The 18,814-nt window shown below is 42.8% G+C and overlaps 1 protein-coding gene across 1 annotated transcript in view; it reads right to left on the minus strand.

The window, feature by feature from the left end:
* Window positions 1-14,441, minus strand: part of ELK3 (ETS transcription factor ELK3) — a 67,471-nt gene extending 53,030 nt beyond the window's left edge. Inside the window, exon 1 of the mRNA XM_037845733.1 lies at window positions 14,019-14,441. The gene's annotated coding sequence lies outside the window, so the exon portion shown is untranslated. The remainder of the gene's footprint in view (window positions 1-14,018) is intronic.
* Between the last annotated feature and the right edge of the window lie 4,373 nt (window positions 14,442-18,814).

Consider the following 18,814-nt stretch of genomic DNA (forward strand, 5'->3'; position numbering starts at 1 on the left):
CTCCACACAAAATACAAATAACTTCAACAGAGTCTTTAAAACCTTAAAGATAATTTGTGAATCCCAAATTAAATCTCAGTTCTAAAGGAAATTTTTGTTACATGCTCCACCATGTGCAATACTGAGATTCCATGGAATTCTCCAAAAAATCCGTTACTTCTCTAAACAGGAGCTTTTCTTTTTTGTAATGCTAGCATTTGATGAGCAGTTACTACGGCCCAGTGCTGAGTGCTTTATACATGCCAACCTAAGACTCTTGGTTTGCTATCCCCAGGAGGCAGCCGTGGCTTAAAAGGTGAAATAAGATGCTCACGACCACAGGCTTAATACAGGCAAACAGAGACTCATAGCCAGGAGCAGCTGGCTCCAAGTCCAGGTTCTCAACAGGCACACATACTCGCCCTCGTAGAAGCTTTATTTTTTATACACACACCACACCGCTGCTAGGAGAAGAGTCATTTTAATTCAGAGGGCGATACAACATTCCCACGAGGAATCAAATCAGGAAATGTCCTTGTTCCTTTCTGGTCTTGCCTCATCTGTGACTCCTGATCGGTTTTGTTTCAAGAATCCTCAAACCCATCCCCCTGCTCGTTTTGTTGTTGTTGTTGTTGTTTTAAACCAGTTTCCTTTTTAAAAAGATCTGTATATTGGTTTGGATATGCTCCAGGTTCATCCAATGGTAAATAATCGAGTTTGGGTCAACTGTGAAAACAGGACATTGGAAGCTGTGCATCCTGTACAACTTAGTGTCCTGCCACTCTCGGGCATGTGTACCCTGGACGATGGGACAAGAAGACGTGTGCATGGTCTAGTCTGGAAAGAGCAGGACATGAAACACGCACGCACTTCACGTAACTATGATATAAGTCATAAGAAACCCTCCAAGTGCGAATAGGGGCAGACCGGGAACCCCACTAATCACCTTGTATGGTACCTACCACTCAGCAGGGGTTCAAATACTTCTCTTTACAAAGAAACTTCTCTAGGGAAGCCCTGTTTCAGGTTCTAAGAAAGCAACAGTTGGGATTCTCAAAGAAACATAACCTACATGTGAAAAATGATGCTATTTTGCATTTGTTAAAACATTTAAAATCTTGCAAACTGTCCTTAGACTTGAGCTTCAAGTTAATGAGTTCCCTAATATCCAAGGGGCATTTCCCCTCAGATTATTCTTGACTTATATTTCAGAGGCCTTTGCTTGTATGGAAAATCTTTTATGCAATCTTTTATGCAAATTTTCATACTATTTATAAATAAAATTCAATCCTCTGCAGGTGGTGGGGGATTTCAGGACATATAAATTCTTGTTGCAACCCAGGCCTTAAAGACCTACAGGATCACAGACAGAGGTTACGTTCTCTATGTTTCAACCTCACCAACAGGGATAAATAAGGCCAGCCTTGTTTCCTTCCTCACGTGAAAGCTATCAACGTAAAATAAGTTCTTAAGATTAAAAGTATTTTGAAAGTAAAAATACAGGTTATCCTTTTGATCAATACAGTGTGTAAATGGTTTTTAAAATACATAAAAATAAAATAATGTCTTAAGGTTCAAATAAAGCCTTAGAGATACTTTTTTTAATTTTGCAATTGTTTTAATGTTAGAAAATGTTTATTTAGATAATGTGTTAAGATAGTTTACAAAAATAAAAATATAGGAAATCGGACACACCACTTCCATCAAAATGAAAACCATAATCTTTCAGATAAATGTGAAAGCTTTTCTGTGCTAAATAATAAGTTGGTGAAAGCCAAAAGTATATATTCAGTGAACTACGAACGTTGTGCATGATACAAAATGATGGTGGTTTTTCCACATCCAGAAACTGAAACATTTCCTGTCAGAGCATCCTCCAAACTCTTCTATTGTGTTGAAACTGTAAAATCTTTCTAAATCAGGACTTCCTCCTATTATGCTTTAGAGGCGTCTTTCTGGGAAGGGTAGATCCAAGGCAAAAGGTAGGAATTCCTGCAGCACCACCCAGTGGAAACATTACCAAAGAGGGGGGGGGCAGCAAGATAAAATATTTAATTAAAAAAAAATCATGCTTTAACTATTCTAATTAAAAATGTGGACACTGCTCTTTGTCCATGGACAGCAACAAGCAATACGGTTGGCTTAACAATGGCTTAACTCCATCCACACGAATGGCCTCCAACGGCGTGCCTGCCTTGTCCCTCACTTGCACACGTGCACACATGCCAGGACCTCATGGTGGGAGAAATGGGAGCACACCAGGGTCAGGGAGGACGGTGCAACCCTGGGGAGGAGTCGGGTCAGGTGTGAGCTGCAACACCATCCCTTCCTCCCAGAAGGATTCCCAAGGGATCCCGGGGACCAGGAGGTCTGCACAGCTGTGCCTCAGCATCCCAGTGCTGAGGCCAGTAATGAGTGTTTCCTGACAAAAAGGTAACCATTTGCGCATCTTCCCCTTCCCTGGCCTGGCCAGCACCTGGCCCGGGACACCTCCACCATCTGCATAGCAATTCTCCTCCGATTCTGCCCTGGGGAAAGTTACAGCTCTTCCCGCCCCGCGTGGTTCTGCTCATCTCTCTGGTCTCTGCAAAGACGCCTCCAGTGTGAACACCACGTCTGCTCCCCTGTCCTACACCAAGGTCACCGCGGGTCCCACTGCTTCCCCACAGGTCCACACTTCGACCACTGCCATCCGCAGAGCATGTCTCTACTAGTCACTGCTTCTCACTCATGCATCAGGCCACTAATATTCCTGGGAACTGGGTGGACTAGCAACCCTTGCCCCTACTGTCCCAGCTTTCCTTCAGAGAAAGCCCTGGAGAAGCAGAGAAGCCATAGTCTTCCCAGAGAAACTCTTCAGCCTTCTCAATAGAACTTGAAATAACAAAGTAGCATTTCTTCAATTATTTCTGGATGGTCAAGTCACCTAAAGTCAGCATTCCTGGGAAAGTTACCTTTCCCTCTTCCTGGTGTAAACCCACAGAAAACATTTTAAATGTCTTTTTAAAATGAAACGCATTAGTTAAGGTGTGCCCATACTGAATTAGGGTGGGCCCTAGTCAAATACAGCTGAAGTCCTTATAAGCAAAGGAAATTAGACACAGAAAGAGAAGCCATGGGCGGTAGCCAGAAGCTGGAAGTCAACAGAAGTGAAAGAAGTCACTGCCATGTGACAAAAAGCCCAGGACAAGGGATCACTGGCAGCCAGTCTCAGAATGCCACATCTGGGGAGAAAACATCGCCTTGTTGACTCTTGATTTTGGACTTCTCCTAGGTTCAAAACTGTGAGCCAATAAATTCTTACTGCTTAAACAAACAAAACAAAAACAAAAAACAAACAAACAAAAAAGAATAGTACGGATAGAAACTGACATTAGTTAGCTGATCCTGACATAATTTAGAGGCATACGATCAGTGTTAAAACTTTAAAATATAATTATTGAACTGCTAATAATTTACAAAGTGCTGACAGTATTGTAAGTCTTGTTTTTCTTTTTCTGAAATTAAGTATTTGCCAAAATGTGTTGGTTCCTGATAATGTCAAGATTTAGCTGGATAATACTGACATTAGCTAGTCCTACTATATATATAGTATCCTTGCAAAAGTAGTTAAAAGTTGTGGGTACCTGTGAGTGAAGGACCACCAGTGACAACTTCTTAAGAGACTTTTAAGAAGCACAAAGAGCTACCTTACAGGGATGTTACCAAAAGCAAGAACTGAACTCTTCCAGGCTTCTAGATTCAGGCTTCACTGCTTTTCTTTGGCATTCTCAGCAAAGCTTTTTCATGGTTTAGGAAATGCAGACGCAACGCATAAATATTTGTACATAAATCTGGTATTGTAATATATTCACTTTGGAAGGCATCTATAAAAAACAGTGAATCTGCAGTCTTCAAATATCACCACCTGCTCATGTGGTGGACATGTGTGGGGGGTGTTAGCTGCATCTCAAGTCAAGAAGGTAGGAACGATCCCTTTTATAGCTTTACTCTCCATCTGCATGCATATGTTTCTCTCACATTTTTGTACATGAATATCACGTCTGGCTATATATGGAATTATGGTGCCAAAGTAGGAGGGTTTCTTCTAAATTTAAGTAACATCTAATAGTTAAAGTTATTTTTAATGTGAAGAAAAAATATAACAGCATTAAGGTAAAATTGGTAGCAAAAGATGTCTCATTTTGCACTGAATGTCTATTTAAAATCAAGCCTGACTTGTAGATAAACTGCAGTGAGTGGAACTCATTTAAAATAACTCAATGTTCCTTGTGGGCCCAATTACTTCTAAGAAAACAGGTATAAAAATAGACAATGAGTGATTTCAAAACCAAATAACCTCCCAACAGCTCGTGCTTAAAACCTACTCTTTTTTTTTTTATTAACCCACAAAATGTATTGAGTAAATGAACAAAAGAGCATTAAAACTGTCCTAGGGTGCAGACCAACGGTTCATTCATTCATGTCAGGCTAACGTACCTATTCAGGTATTTTCTCTACCCAAAGCATCCAGTGGAAGGGTATGACTGCTGGTGGCATCTGCATCAAACCGACACACACCCCAACCAAAGCATCCTTGCTGCCCTTGGTTCTGGTTTAGGAATCCGTCATGCATAACTTAGCTATGCCCTTTTCAAGTATCCCATACAACCTGCTACTCTACTCATTCTTCCAATAACTGTTCAATGTGACTATATTCACTATGCAAGGTAACAACCAGATCCTGCATTATCTTTTTTCCCTTGCTAAAAAACAACAAAGTCACATTGTCTATTAGGCAAAATATTTTAATCATCTGGTGCACATATGATCTTCTACATAAAAATCTTCACGTTTCTACCTCCTTCAAGGCAAATTACCAGGTCTTAATATTTAGGTTAAAGAAAAACAAAGGATGTGGCCAAGGCTGGAGGGAGATGCTGGCCTTGTGGCTCGGCTCTGATTTAAATCAGAGCAGAGCAACGACCTTCCTGATTGGCTGAGAACCACAGTACACTGGGGTCATTTCGTCTGATCCGAGACATCTTTCAATGGCAAAAGTAATGGTATTTTCCAGTACTTTTGTAATTAAAATAATCTACTTTATTTTGTTTTCAGGAATTTTTAACACTCTGAAACTACTCCCTTCATCCTAGTGGTATAAGAGCCGAGTTGAGAACTAGTGCTAAAGAGACCTGAGACAGGAATCCATCAACAAGCATTTTTGCAATCTGCTAAGAGGCTCGCCATGGATGTGACAATATCTGTCTGGGATTTAACCAGGTCTAACATCGACTCAGAATGTCACTCAAAGCATATGTAGGCATTTGTTCTAAAATGCTTTAAAAAAAGAAAAAGGAAAGAAAAGCAAAGCTATACCATCCAACACTCTCTGGTCTAAGTGGTTAGCATGGCGGGCTTGGAAAATAGAGACATTAGTAGAAATAACACCCTACCAACACTCATGAATTCTAGATTCCACAGGACTTCAAAATGCAAGAACATGCAAGAAAACTAAGGCACTGTATCTCACAGTCTTCCAAATATTATTAAATGGTTTGGTCCCTTCTTTGTAGATTAATAACGGGACTTATCGAAATTATCAGGAATCTAAGCCTTCTCTCCTGAAAATTATATAAAGCCAGGTTTTCTCCTGATCTCACAGTGAATCAATGATTCTTCAGGGTAGAGAAGTTTAGTAAACATCCTCTTATGCTCCCACTCTCCATGCACAACTAGGGCTCGAGTTCTGCATGGGCAGAGTGACTGTATAAAGGGGAGCAAAAACTGAGGTCACATACTGACCACTCTCTTAGACTCACCCACCCCCCTTGCAGCCTACATTCCCGCAAACAAGCACAGATACACACATAGAGACACACACTCATCATCAATGCTTCTCTCTCATTTTCAGATAAATTCCAACAACCAGGGCCTGTATGTTAGCCTCAAAATGCAAACTTTCCAAACCCCAATAAGGGGATAAGAAGTGGAGAATTTACATCTCCACTTCAATGAGTACTAACCAGACTTGTTCTTAACTTTTAGTGTTAGAAAATTATTCTAACACCTACAGTTCCTTTACTTGCATTAGTAAAGTAGAATGAGAATGCTGGGAACACACAGGTGCAGGCAGTGTAGGAAAATTCAACTGACTCTGCAGTTGACCTGGAATAAATCCTGAGGTTTGTTCACTGTTGTTTTTGTAATCATTCTTTTCTGACAATTAAGTGCAAGGAGAAAAACCTGCCTATTGATGCATTCTGATTAACTGAGGTTTGACGATCAACAATTTGCTCCTTGGCAAAACCCAGCTGAAATTAATAGCAGATCTAGCCCTCTACACAGATCTAGCCCTCTACACACACACACACACACACACACACACACACACCCAATTTAGGCACAGCGTGCGCACACACACACACACACACACCAATTTAGGTACCGAGTCATTCATCTCTCTTCATAATCACACAAGACAAGAGTCTGTGATTTTAAAGCTCAATCAGAAACATCATTAATTACAAAATGTTATGAACAAAAGCAGCTACACACACTGCTTTAGTGTAAGTAAAGAAGGGCTTTTAACTGTGAATACTGTAGAACTTTCAAGCTGGTTACCTTAGGGAACTATGAAAACTTGGTCAACTTCAGTCTTTGAGAAAGAACTAAGGTTGATTGTTCTAGAATAGTTCATTGTAATATGGAAAGAACTTTACATTCAGATTCTTGCAAGCTGTACTAGCCTATGAATTATTTTACTGTTAACCAACCATTCTCAGTATAATAACTCTGATAGCAACAATAGAACTAAAATTTGTTCTCTTGGATATTAACAAACTAACCCCAATTTCTGAATATCCATCCACTGTTCTTGCAAGTCTAGACAAAAACCTATGGGACAATGATAGAGATGGTCTTCTTGGCTATCTTTATGATTTACCATGAGATCTGCCCATTATTAATCTCTAGTAATTTACTGCCTAGGAAAGAACTGGGTTATTGCATAGCACCAAAGTGCTTTAATAAGTTCAATGGCAAAATGGTGGGGGAGGGGAGGAGATATCTTGACAAGTTTATCCCCCCTACCCCCACCCCCACTCCCAAACTGGGTTAATTACTGAGTGCCAGGTATTGTGCAAAGTGCTGGGATAAATACAAGGATGAGAAAAACAGATTCAGGCCCAGAGGAAGCTTACAGGCTGATGGGCATGACAAGATGTGAAATGCTTCATGAAATGCACACATACAGGTATCCCTCGCTATCTGAATCTACCACGTTTGGGGTTTCAATGATGACTTCAGATAGCGACAGCTATCATGCTATCAAATCTACCTAGTGTGAGATAAAGAGTATTAATGAGAATGAGGGACACCAGCCCTATCTCTGGAAATATGTACCTGAAACTATCCAGTGCCTGGGTATGGAAAGCACAAGTCTGGAAAGAGAGAATTCAGATAATGAGCAAACTTGTAGCCAAAGCCCGTGGCAAAGGTCCCAAATGCCCAAATCAGCAACTGTAGCTTGTCTGGGGGACCAAAAAGGCTTCCAGGGAAGTGATGGTTAAGCTAAGATCTGAAGGATGTCTATGAGTTAGATAAGGTGGGGAACAAAAAGTGGATGGGAGTGGGGGATGGGGAACAGGATTTCAACAACAGGAAACAGCATTTGCAAAGGCCCAATGGCCAGAGGGCAAATCAAGCTTTTGAGGAACTGAGGTAAGGCCAGTGTGGTTGACCAAAGGATTTTGGTCTTTCTAAGCCCAAGCCCCTGGAATATTTTAAGCAGAGGAGTGACAGGGTCAGATCTGTGCTTTAAAGGACTGCTCTATTTCCTGGGTGCAGATGGGAATGAAGGGGTGGGGGGCAGAGCGAATATGGGAACCCTCAGATACAGTAGCAGTAGATGGAGAGCATTTTCAAAGATTACCAGAAGGAAGGTGTAGGGATTTAACCTGGTGATCACAATCTTATCTGAGCCTAATCAGCACCCAAACCAGACGTAGTTACTGGTGGGCCCAAAGAACAAGGCAGCTGTGGATCACTGGAAAGGAGTGCTGCCTGCTACAAACGTCAAAGGACCAGGAAGGAGGGAAGTTCTACAACTACTACTGACCTTCCATTGGAGTGTTCCTTCTTCAGTGAGGGGCCAAAATGGGATTGAGAAGGAAACTTTTGAGGAACCACATTTCCCACTGCAAAATAGCAGAATTTGTTTAAATTGCTGTACAAGTCTGAAAGTCCACTGTTCAGCGGTGACAGCAAAAATTCACTCTGCACTTTGACAACTCTTAGAACAATACAAGTTCTTTACTCCAAAAAATTAATACCCTATAGGATTTTTGACCTGGAAGGGATCATCCCAGCTTCTCTACTTCATCCACTTTACTGTGAGGAAACTGAGGCCCAGGAAGATTTAGTAAGACTCTCTCAACACAATTAGCTTTAAAGGACTATGTTTTTTTCCTACTGCATATGTATTACTTTTGCTTAGTTTAAATGAGATTAAATAATGTAGAAGGGATTTTTTCTCTTATTATATGATGAGGAAATGCACACATTCTTATGCTTTACTTTTTATCAGGCAGATTAAATAAAATAATGCAGTATTTTATCAAGGTGTTCTGGAGTTTAACAATCTACACAGTAGAATCACAAAGCTGTCATTATGGAATTAAAAAATTGTCGTAATGGAATTAAAACATTTTGGGGTGACAGAGTGTCTATCTTTTTGGGAGTAGGAGTTACAAGGGTATATACAATAACGCGATCTATGCATTTTAGTGGACGTAAATTATACTCCATTTTATAAAATGAGGGGAAAAAAAGACATCAAGGGTTTAGAATTCTTTTTTCCATTGCTTAAAGACCCCTCACCTCACCACAAAGACTAAGGGAAGGGATCCAAATATATCCACCTCATCCCTCTCATATATAAACATAAATAATTATGAATTGTTCGTAGATATAGTAACTTTAAAATATTTACAATAATAGGTGCTTTAGAACTTCTTTTGAGAATGTCGGAGTAAATTCATCCTGGCCCAATTCAAATTAGAATACATTTGTATAACCATCTCTTATTTTCTTTAAAAATATGCATGTAAATCTCACAGCAAGTAACAAAATAATCCCTTTAATTATAAGAATAATTTAGTAGTTACTTTCCAGGAAATGTAAATGAACACACATCAACAGTCAGTGAATTCATTCCTGGTGGCAAACCAAATCAAATTACAATTTACTGAAAGGACAAGTTCAAAGTTTTTGTTTAAAATGCTGACATATACGTAAATTTCCAGTAATGGCTGAAAGGCCATTTCTATTTTGGTTATAGGCAGAAATCATGAGGAGTCAAATTTCTGAATAGAATAGTTACTTAAAAGACTGAAGGAGGCCTTTAGGATGTGTTAACAAAGGTTAAACACACACACCCCGATTATTCAGTTTACCAGGACAGCACTTTAAGTGGCAAAGCCCGAGTTTTCAAGGTCTCAAAGTCATGGTTTCAGTGAGAAAACTGAATGACCTCAATTCCAGCTGACCACAAGCAACAGCAATCTCGAGCTGCAAATCTAAAACACCAATTTCAAGGTCTAGAAAATCTCCGGGATACAAAATGAACTGGTAATAAATATGAGCTAAGCTTACAAGGTGCACCTTCTTCCCCCTTTTTAGTTACAGAAATTCAGTGTGTATTTTCAGTTTAACCTAGTTTCTCTTCTTTCATCATTCATTAACATTCTATTTTGATATGTATTGCCCTGGACTTCCTGTTACTACATCTTGATATTCTACTGCAAATCATGACTCATTCTTAAATCACAGAGAAACTCATCAAAATCCCAAATTTCACAGCACATATGAATTCAGTCTTTCAAGAGGGCAGCATTCTTAGATTATGACTTGAACCACAGAGGACAAAAACACTGTACAAGTCCGTGCAGAAATTATGTCAATCCATTGTTGAGTCTACACATTTACTAGATTAATAAATGCAAGCTCTGTGTGTGGTAATTTTGGTCACAGTACCAGTTATTAAAATGTGTTACATGATACATTAAGTGAGAATAAGTTACAAAAGTGTTTGTATGGTATGATCTCATTTAAAAATTTGATGCACGCTTTTACAAAAACTAGAAAGATATACACCACAATGTTAACAGTGGGACTCTAGGAGTTTTTTTTTTTTTTCTTTGTGGCTTTCTGTATCTGATTCATGTCAATACTTTTTACAACATACAATATTTGAAAATAACACACAACATTTAAAAATACCATTATGTTAGTGTGGTCACAAGTATGTTATACATCAATCTCTAGAGGCAAAGAGGAATTATGGATAACTAGGGATATAAAAAAAAAGAAATTGGCCTGAAACATGCAGACAAATTTGACAGAAGTGATGTCCTTCATTCAAATTACCTGTGTGAGCTCCACATGACAGCAGGTATGTGAAGGTACAGGCCCTTAGGAAGGGCCCACAGACCAACAGTCTGAGCTCGCCAACCAAGGCAAGGCTAGAACGGAAAAAGAGCTCATTTCCTTTAAAGTTCAACGAGGACCCCAGGTCTGGAAAATATGGAGATGACTGTCATACCCTAGGACTGGAAAGGAGCAAAGCCATCAGTTAGTAAGTAGTAACTCACCATCAGCAAACAAGGACCCCTTCTCCAAGAAGTCATATCCTTGGATAACTTTTTATTAAGTGTTTTGGGTTTGATGATAGGTAATGTTTTGCAACCTTTTGCAGCCCTATAATTGGTTCTTTGAATCAGACAAATATAATTGGATAGCACAGAACACATAAAATCCAATATCTGACAGTTAAGAAAGGAATATTTTAATTTATGTACACTGCCTGGAAGTCCTTTAAAATGGATTTCAGGAAAAGGTTCAAGTTCAAAAAAGTTATTACACATATAAGTTTTAATATATGATCTCAGATTTACATTTACAGCATATTAGCAGTTTTAAATTATTTAATAATTTTAAATAAGAACAAGAGGAGATCTTTAATCAATGTTTAAGAAACTGCAAAATTCAAATGGGCCAGAAAATTCTCTGCTCTCCCCCATCTGGGCAGTTAGCATTCTGGTCTGAAAAGCATTTGCACCAAGTAAGTGAGGAGGCTAAGCCTGGTGGTCTCATTTAGCTCAGAAAGAGTAGATCATCATCAATCCATTCTATTGCATACTACTGACCAGAGAGGAGGTGGGGGAAGGGAGAGAAAGGGGGGAAGGGAGGGAGGGGGAGACAGAGAAATTCTTGCATACAGTGTGCAGAAAAGTGCAACTGATGACTTTTAAATGCTCTAGTAGTTGAATGAATACATGTGAAAGAATCTTCATCATAATTATTAATTTAAATCAAGTTGTCTCAATCAGAGTACAAATGAAGTTTTGGACCAGAAAATTCTTGGTTGTGGAAGGGGCTGTCCTGTGCACCATAGGATGTTTACTGGCATCTCTGGATTGTATTCGCTAGATGTGAATAGCCCCCTCCAGTTATGACAACCCAAAATGTCTCTAGACTTAGCCAGATGTCCCCCCGGGCAGCAAAACTGCCCTGACATAAGTAAATCTTAGGCATTCCAAATAATAACTTATTCAAATGAAGAATTCTAATTACCTCATTTTTTACTTTGAAGGAAATGTACCTTTGAAGAGAGAATATTTACAACCTCCATCCTTAAGCAACTCTCCTGCAGAATGACAGCTTTTGAAAGCTCTTATCTATTACAATAATAAGTCTGGGTATCCTATGGTTATAGGTCAGAGCTTTCAATGCAACAATTTAATGAGCATCTACTGTGTACCAGGGAGATTGTACTCACATCCACTGACTCAACCTGGTGGGGCTGGTTGGGCTGTTTTTAGGACATGCTTTGCCACCTTAAAAGTAATGCCAACACCTTAAAAACCATCATGAAAGGTAACCTGTCCTTGTCAATAAAGGAGTTTCACAGTTCCACATGAATTCCTTCATTCTTGACCCTTTTTACAGATTTCTAGGCAACGTTTATGGGTTAAAAAAAGGAGGGGGCAGAAGGCCTTTTGTTATATTTAGCATAGAAAGGCCATCACTTTTCATACTCAGGGGGTTTTGCCCACAGGATCATTACTGGAAACTCTAAAAACACTTATGGACAGTCTTATTAGCTGTCTGACCTACATGCCCTCCTAACACAATTTGTAATTTTATAATCCTCATAAGTTGAGGCTCATAAGTGACCTTTCCCAAGTAAGTGTGTGCCAGAGAGGTGGGGGGTGGGGAGACGGGAGCGAGATCAGAGGGTATTTTGTTTGGCAACAAGGCTCAGAAATCGATTTAAGGTCGTTAATAGATGCCTGGAACATGTTTGGCTTCTCGTCAACCTCCCCTCCCAACAAAGACTTGAAGCACGGACGGGAGAAGATGGGTGTGTTTCAATCGCTTGGGCAACAAAACGTTCAAGCACACACAAACACCACACACCACTGGTAAAGAAAAACCTGTACGTCCCCAATCCAAAATGGCCAAGAGCGACTTCAAAGTTTTCAAGATGCTGCCCTGAAAAGGCTCTTTAGGCGGCGGCACCTCTAAGTAAATAAAGCCGTAACTTGTCTCCCTCTCCAGAGCCGGGCTCCCTAGGCTGACAGTGGCTGCACAAAACCCCTCCTGTGTGGAGCGGCGGAAACTCCTAATGAGATTAGTTGGTGTGTGTGCAGACATTGCTTAGCAATGACTAAAGGGGCTCTCTCTTCCTGCAGCAGCCAGTGGAAAATTCAGGGAACTTTTTCCCCCTGCTGCAGCAGAGTGAGTCCCTGTAACCCTCTCCCTAGCCAACTCAAAAAACAACTCGGCTTCCCCCCGCCCGCCCCCCGGCTGGGGAGTGGGAGGAGTGGGGGGAGTTAGGACTTTTAAAGGATGGGGGTGGGAGGGGCGGTGGGGAAGGGGTGGGGGACCCCTCGAGCACCTCAAAGGAAACTGTAAAAAGGCACAAATACATAAACCTGAGAAGGAGCAAACCACAGTTTCTTTGTGAGCTCCTCCAGTGAGTCATTTTCAAGATGCTGTCTGCTGCCAGTTTCAAAGCGGAAGCGCATGGCAATTAGTCTTGCCGTTTCCAGACAAGCCAGAAACTCTCCCGACACTCTTTTTTTTTTTTTCTTTCTAAAAAGCCCCTTTTGCAGTTTCTGAAATAACATTTCTTGCACCCACCCCACCCCCACCCGCTGCCTAATTGCAGCTTGTACTCAGGATGATTCGGTTCAGAAAACATACAACCGGGATCCTTTTTTCTTTTTTTACCATTTTTTTTTTAATTACACCCCCTTCCCCCTTCAAAGTTGTAGTAGTATAACAGGCCAATGTTCAGTTAGTTCCAAGCTGCACAGCCCCCTAAGAGCTGGGGCGCCAAGGCCGTCTCGTGCCCGGTCCTTCTCCAAAAACCGTGTCCAGCAAAGACTCTGCCAGCTTTTAAATGTCCGGCTGGGTGTAAGCCTGGGACGGTGACCTGGGAAGGGGTCACCTGTCGAGTGAGAATGGACGCAGCCCCCAGCACCACGTCTTCATTCTCCACGGTACCCTCTGCCCACCCCGAGGGGAGCCCGAGCCCCAGGTCCAGCCGGAAGGTCAGCGGGGGTCCAGCCTCCAAACGCGCAGCCTGCTTCAGCCACCGTTTTTCCCCGGAACCCTAAGTCTAACCCCCACTGCTGCTTGCAATCGCGCCCTTGTTGCCCTATCCAAGCTGCCCGGGGCTCGCGCCCAGGCGACCCTCCTCCCGGCTCGCAGCAAAGCACAACGGCGGGGTGCCGCGCAGGGTCCCCCGCAGCCCCTGCCCGGGGGCACGGGCGCCGCGCGGGGCGGGAGCTCCGGAGGTGCCCGCGGGCGGTGCTGGCGCAGGAGCATCCCGGCGGCGCCCCCTCCCCGCGGCCGGCCCTCTGTGCGGACGTCCCCTCTCCCCGGCCCGCAGCCCACCCGCCCCACCCCCACCGAGCCAAAGAAAAGAAAGAAAAAACCCCAAGGGAAACTTTGCAACTGTCCAAGCAACAGGCAGAAACCCTGTTACCTACCCAGATGTGGGGGAGCTTTCAAGATCCTTCTTCGGGGGAATTTCTAGGAGGAACCGGGCGAAACCCCCCGACTTTCCATGCTGACAGGCGTCTGCAGACGGTCTGTTGCTCTTGTAACGAGATCCTGATTTTTCCCCCTTTTTTTTCTTTCTCTCGCTCCTCTTTTTTTTTTTTTTCCCCCCCCCTCTGGTGTGTGTGAGAGCAGGAAGTTGGAGCAGTCAGGCCGAGCCGGCTCACTTCCTTTACTGCATTATTCCCCAGGCGGTGTGCAGTCTGTGTAAACAGGCTTTTCCGCCCCGCGCCGCGCGCCCCGGCCGCGGCCGAGCGCCGGGGCTGGCAAGCGAGGCCCGCACATACTACGCCGGTTTGGGCCCCGCGCGCTCGCCCCGCACCGCGCCGCGCGCCCCCGCGCCCGGCCCTCCCCGCTTCCTGCCCGGCCACCCCAGGGGAGGAGCCTCCAAACCCGCTGCGACTTAGAGCACGCAGCCCCTCCCCGCCGAGTGGTGGAGGGGGGTGGGACTCGGCCAGGAACCCAGAGAAACCTCCTCCGACGACGCGCGAGGGCCGACCCCCGGATACGGTGGGTTCAAGGAACCCTCCTCACCCCTAGGGGGTCCCTGCGCTGGGGCTCACACTGGAGACCGTGATGGAGTTTGTGTCCTACTGGGAGGAGAGACTCGAGGTGGAAAGACCGCTCGACTAGCTGCTTCCTGTCAGCTTGGATCGGAGAGTTGGGGGTCATCGGGAGTGGGGTTCAGGGCTTGGTTGCTCTGGGCAAAAGGCTGCCTTTATTGAGGGCGGCGGAGGGATGGTTGTTTCGGATGAGATGTTGGATGTGCAGAAAAGGAGGCACACTTCCTGTCTGGGGATGGACACAGTTCCTGTCTGGGTTTTTAGACAAAAGCCAGCCCTCAGAGTGGGGGGCCCACTGTGGGGAAAGGATGAGGAGCCATAAGCTGGAAGCCAGGATTCTCCAGGAAGACACCTTTCTGGTCCTTGACTATGGCCCACCACAGGCCCAGCCTTTCCTGCCTAAGGAGCTCCGGGTGGAAATGAGCAGTGGCCACGGAGCAAAGTGACTGAGGTTTGGGACGGAGGCTCTGTGCTCTCAGGACTGCCACCTCCACGGTGTTCGCTGTCCCACCCCTGAGGCCTCAGGTTGGGCCCTGATCGGGCTGAGACAATGGAGGAGGGTGCCCATCGACAAGCCCCTCAGTCTCAGCCCTGTCCTCTAATCCCAACTGCTCACCTTCCGGAACCCTCCGGTGTCATGCCTCCACTACTTAGCACCACAGACCACTGGTTCTCAAAACTGAGCACGCATCCGGGTCACCTGGAGGGCTCCTTTAAACACTGGCTTCAGGGTCGCAGCTCAGGCTTTCCTGATTGGGTAGGTCTGGGGTAGGGTTGTGGGAATGCACAGGTCTAACAAGTTCCCAGGTGACATGAATGCCGCTGTTCCCAGAACCACTCGGCTTTAGGCCAGTGGATCTCAACCCTGCCTAACATTAGAATCACCTGGGGAGGGTTTTCAAAACCATGGATGCCTGTATTCAACCCAGACCCATTAAATTAGAATCTAGGAAAGGGCCTGGGTATGAGTCTTGGAAAGCACCGCATTGGAAGAGTTCCTCCGTTTCATTCATTCATTCACTACATTTTTTGCAATCTCTCCAAAAGAGTGTTTGTTTAGGAATCTCTCACTACTAAAAGGGCAAGGATTATATTTTATTAAAATTAGTACCACCCTCCCATCCCACCCCCAAGTGCCTATGGGAATGCCTGACTTATAGGACGTTCTTTTCCCAGCATTTGCTCATGGCCAGCGAGGATACCTTTCTGAGAGGTGGGAGGAGGCCCACCAGACCTGTAAGGAGGTGTGGTAGAACGTGAGGTGGGGTGGAATGGGGTAGGGTGGAGGGGGGCAAAGTAGGAGAGTAGAGTGAGAGGAGAAGGTATGGGGAACAGAGCTGTTTATCAACTCCTCATTTTCCACAGCTGATTTTTCCCCTTTGGGGATTATCATTTTAATCCCCTAGTCAGCTTCTCCTGTCAGTCAGCAAAGCTCATTCTGTGCCCCTGTATGATCCAGCTGTCTGTGGACTGAGAGAATGTAAACTTATTTTATTATCCTTCTCAGGAAAAAAGCAAAACAAAACAAAAAACTAAACACCTCACACACACAGTTAAGAACAACTTGTTGCTTTACTTTAAAAAGCAGAACCTATACCAAAACCAAACATAAGTATAGTTTAAATCAGTGGCTTTCATACTTTTTATTTTATTTCTTTCAAAACAAATCTCTGTAGAATACTAATAAGTAAGGGAAAAAAGGTATATGTTTTCATCAGTTTAACTGTTTTGAAGAAAATTCTTATCTGAAGCATGCCTTGAAACACTTTTGTGTGCCCTAGCTTTTCCCAGCCCCGAAGACCTCTTAATTTTTTCTGGTGTTTTGGATTGTCCATGCCACTACTTCTTGCTCTTTGTATGAAAGAATAATTCAGAGGTGATTCTGCTCTTCCTCAAAACTCAGAGAATAACTTTTACTTTCAGGTGTCTGCAGCTTCTGTCCTTTGCATTCTAAGAGAAAACTGTTTTTGTGCTTTTCTTCCCACCATCAAAAAGCTGCTGAGAGGTATGGTATCTATAATTACATGATTCTCACTCCCCGTTCTATGATTTCGTTGTAAAACAGACAGTCAGGATTGGGATTGTGTGGGTTGTTTATGAATAAGATTTCTTCAGGAGCCCTTTATAGCAGGTGACAGGGCTTAAGGTCATAACATTTCTGCCAGCCAAGGGAGAGTGAGATTCTCTCAGCTTTGATAAGAATAGATGAGATCTCACTAGAGATAATGCACAAAGTCTTGCATGTTTGAGAAATGCGAGTTTGTCAGTGTCATGTATTGGAGGGTGCACAGGGGCAGGGGCAGGCAGGCTCAGCCCAACTAAACCCTATGGATGGAGAGTACAGGAGGGCTGGGTCCCCAAAAGAAAATCAAATGTCTGATTCCAGTAGAAGGGGTGTATTGGTTAGCTTTTGCTGGGATAATACTTTGTAACAAATAACCCCAAAACTCAGCGGCACACAGGACAAATGAGTCTGGCTTGGCTGGGCTTGGCAGGTCTACTTCATTTGTCTTCTCATTCAGAGGCAGGCTGACAGAACAGGCCCTAACTGGGACACGTGGTTTTCAAAGAGGGCAGGCGCTCAAGAGTGATTGGAAACACATGATATCTTTTAAAACCTCTGGTTAGGACTAGTACACTCTCATTTCTACTCACATTCCATCAGGTAAAGCAAATAGTATGGCCAAAACTAAATTCAGTGGGATGGAGACAAGGAAGAATTTTGAACAAATAACACAATCTACCACAAGAAAGAAAACGGATGCTGGGTATGCAAAACCAACAAATCTCTCAGGCCCCTCGTAACTTATCATTCCATAATGTATAATATGATGGGCACATCAGAACAGAGTGGAATGCTATGAAAGGGGAAAAAATACAGAAGGATGAGAAAACAGAGTGAGGGCAGGAGAAGAAAATGAGTTTTAGAATTAACCAAACTAAAATATTTTAGAACAGAGCAGAACAAATAATATTTGAAACTGATGAATTGATACGTTTTTGGTAGAAACTCAAAAGTAGTTTGGCATCATTACTTTAAAATTGCCTCAGTATGGGTGAGATCGGGAATGGACAGTCAAAGCCTGATGGGAAGGCAGCCCACATTGGTGGAACTATAAATGTGGAATCAGGAATTAGGGGATCCAGGCTCATTTCTGACTTGTTCTAGCTATCTGACACTCAGCCTCTCTAAACCTAAGTGAGTAACTTTTTTTACCTCCATGCCAATTTTACATTAAAACAGCACATTTTATGGGCTAGGATTAAAAAATGTTCATGAGCTTCACTTAAAGGAGTATGTAAACAAATTTTAAAGGCTTTTGGGCAGGTCCCTATGGGGTCTGCATTCTCCTTTTTGTGTTGTATTAGGTATTTAAGTAGAGCAATTTAAGAAGCACTGATCTGTGCTATCTTCTTTGCCTTCGATTGGCCACTTGTAGGTTAGGAGTTGGTAAACTACAGGCCAAATCCAGCCTGCTACCTGTTTTTGTATGACATGCAAGTGAAGAAGATTTACATTTCTTAATGGTTGAAAACAAATCAAAAGAAGATTTATAATGTGAAACTCACATGAAACACACAAAGCAACAAAAGAAAAAATAAAGTGGACTTCATCAAAATTAAAAACTTCTTTGCATCAAAGGATATCATCAAGAAGGTAAAGACAACCTACGGGTGGAAGAAAATATTCAGAAACCATATATCTGATGTGTTTAATATCCAGAATATATAAAGAACTCCTACAACTCAACAACAAAAAGACAACCTGATTTAAAAATGGGCAAAGGACTTGAACAGACATTTCTACAAAGAAGACATGCAAATGGCTAATAAGCACATGAGAAGATGCTCAATACCATTAGCCTTTAGGGAAATGCAAATCAAAACCATGATGAGATACCACCTCACACCCACTAGGACGGATATTATTAAAAAAAAAAAAAAAAGGAAAATAATTGTTGGTAATGATGTGGAAAAATTGGAACTTTTATGCATTGCAGGTACATTGCTTTGGAAAACAGTTTGGCAGTTCCTCAAAAAGTAAGCATAGAACTACCATGTGACCTGGCAATTCCACATTCAAAAGAATTCAAAGAAGGGATTGAACAGACATTTGTATGCCAGTGTTCACAGCAGCATCATTCAGAGTAGACAAATGTGTG

Source organism: Choloepus didactylus, chromosome 8 (assembly GCF_015220235.1).
Source record: "Choloepus didactylus isolate mChoDid1 chromosome 8, mChoDid1.pri, whole genome shotgun sequence".
Classification (NCBI taxonomy): Eukaryota; Metazoa; Chordata; class Mammalia; order Pilosa; family Megalonychidae; genus Choloepus; species Choloepus didactylus.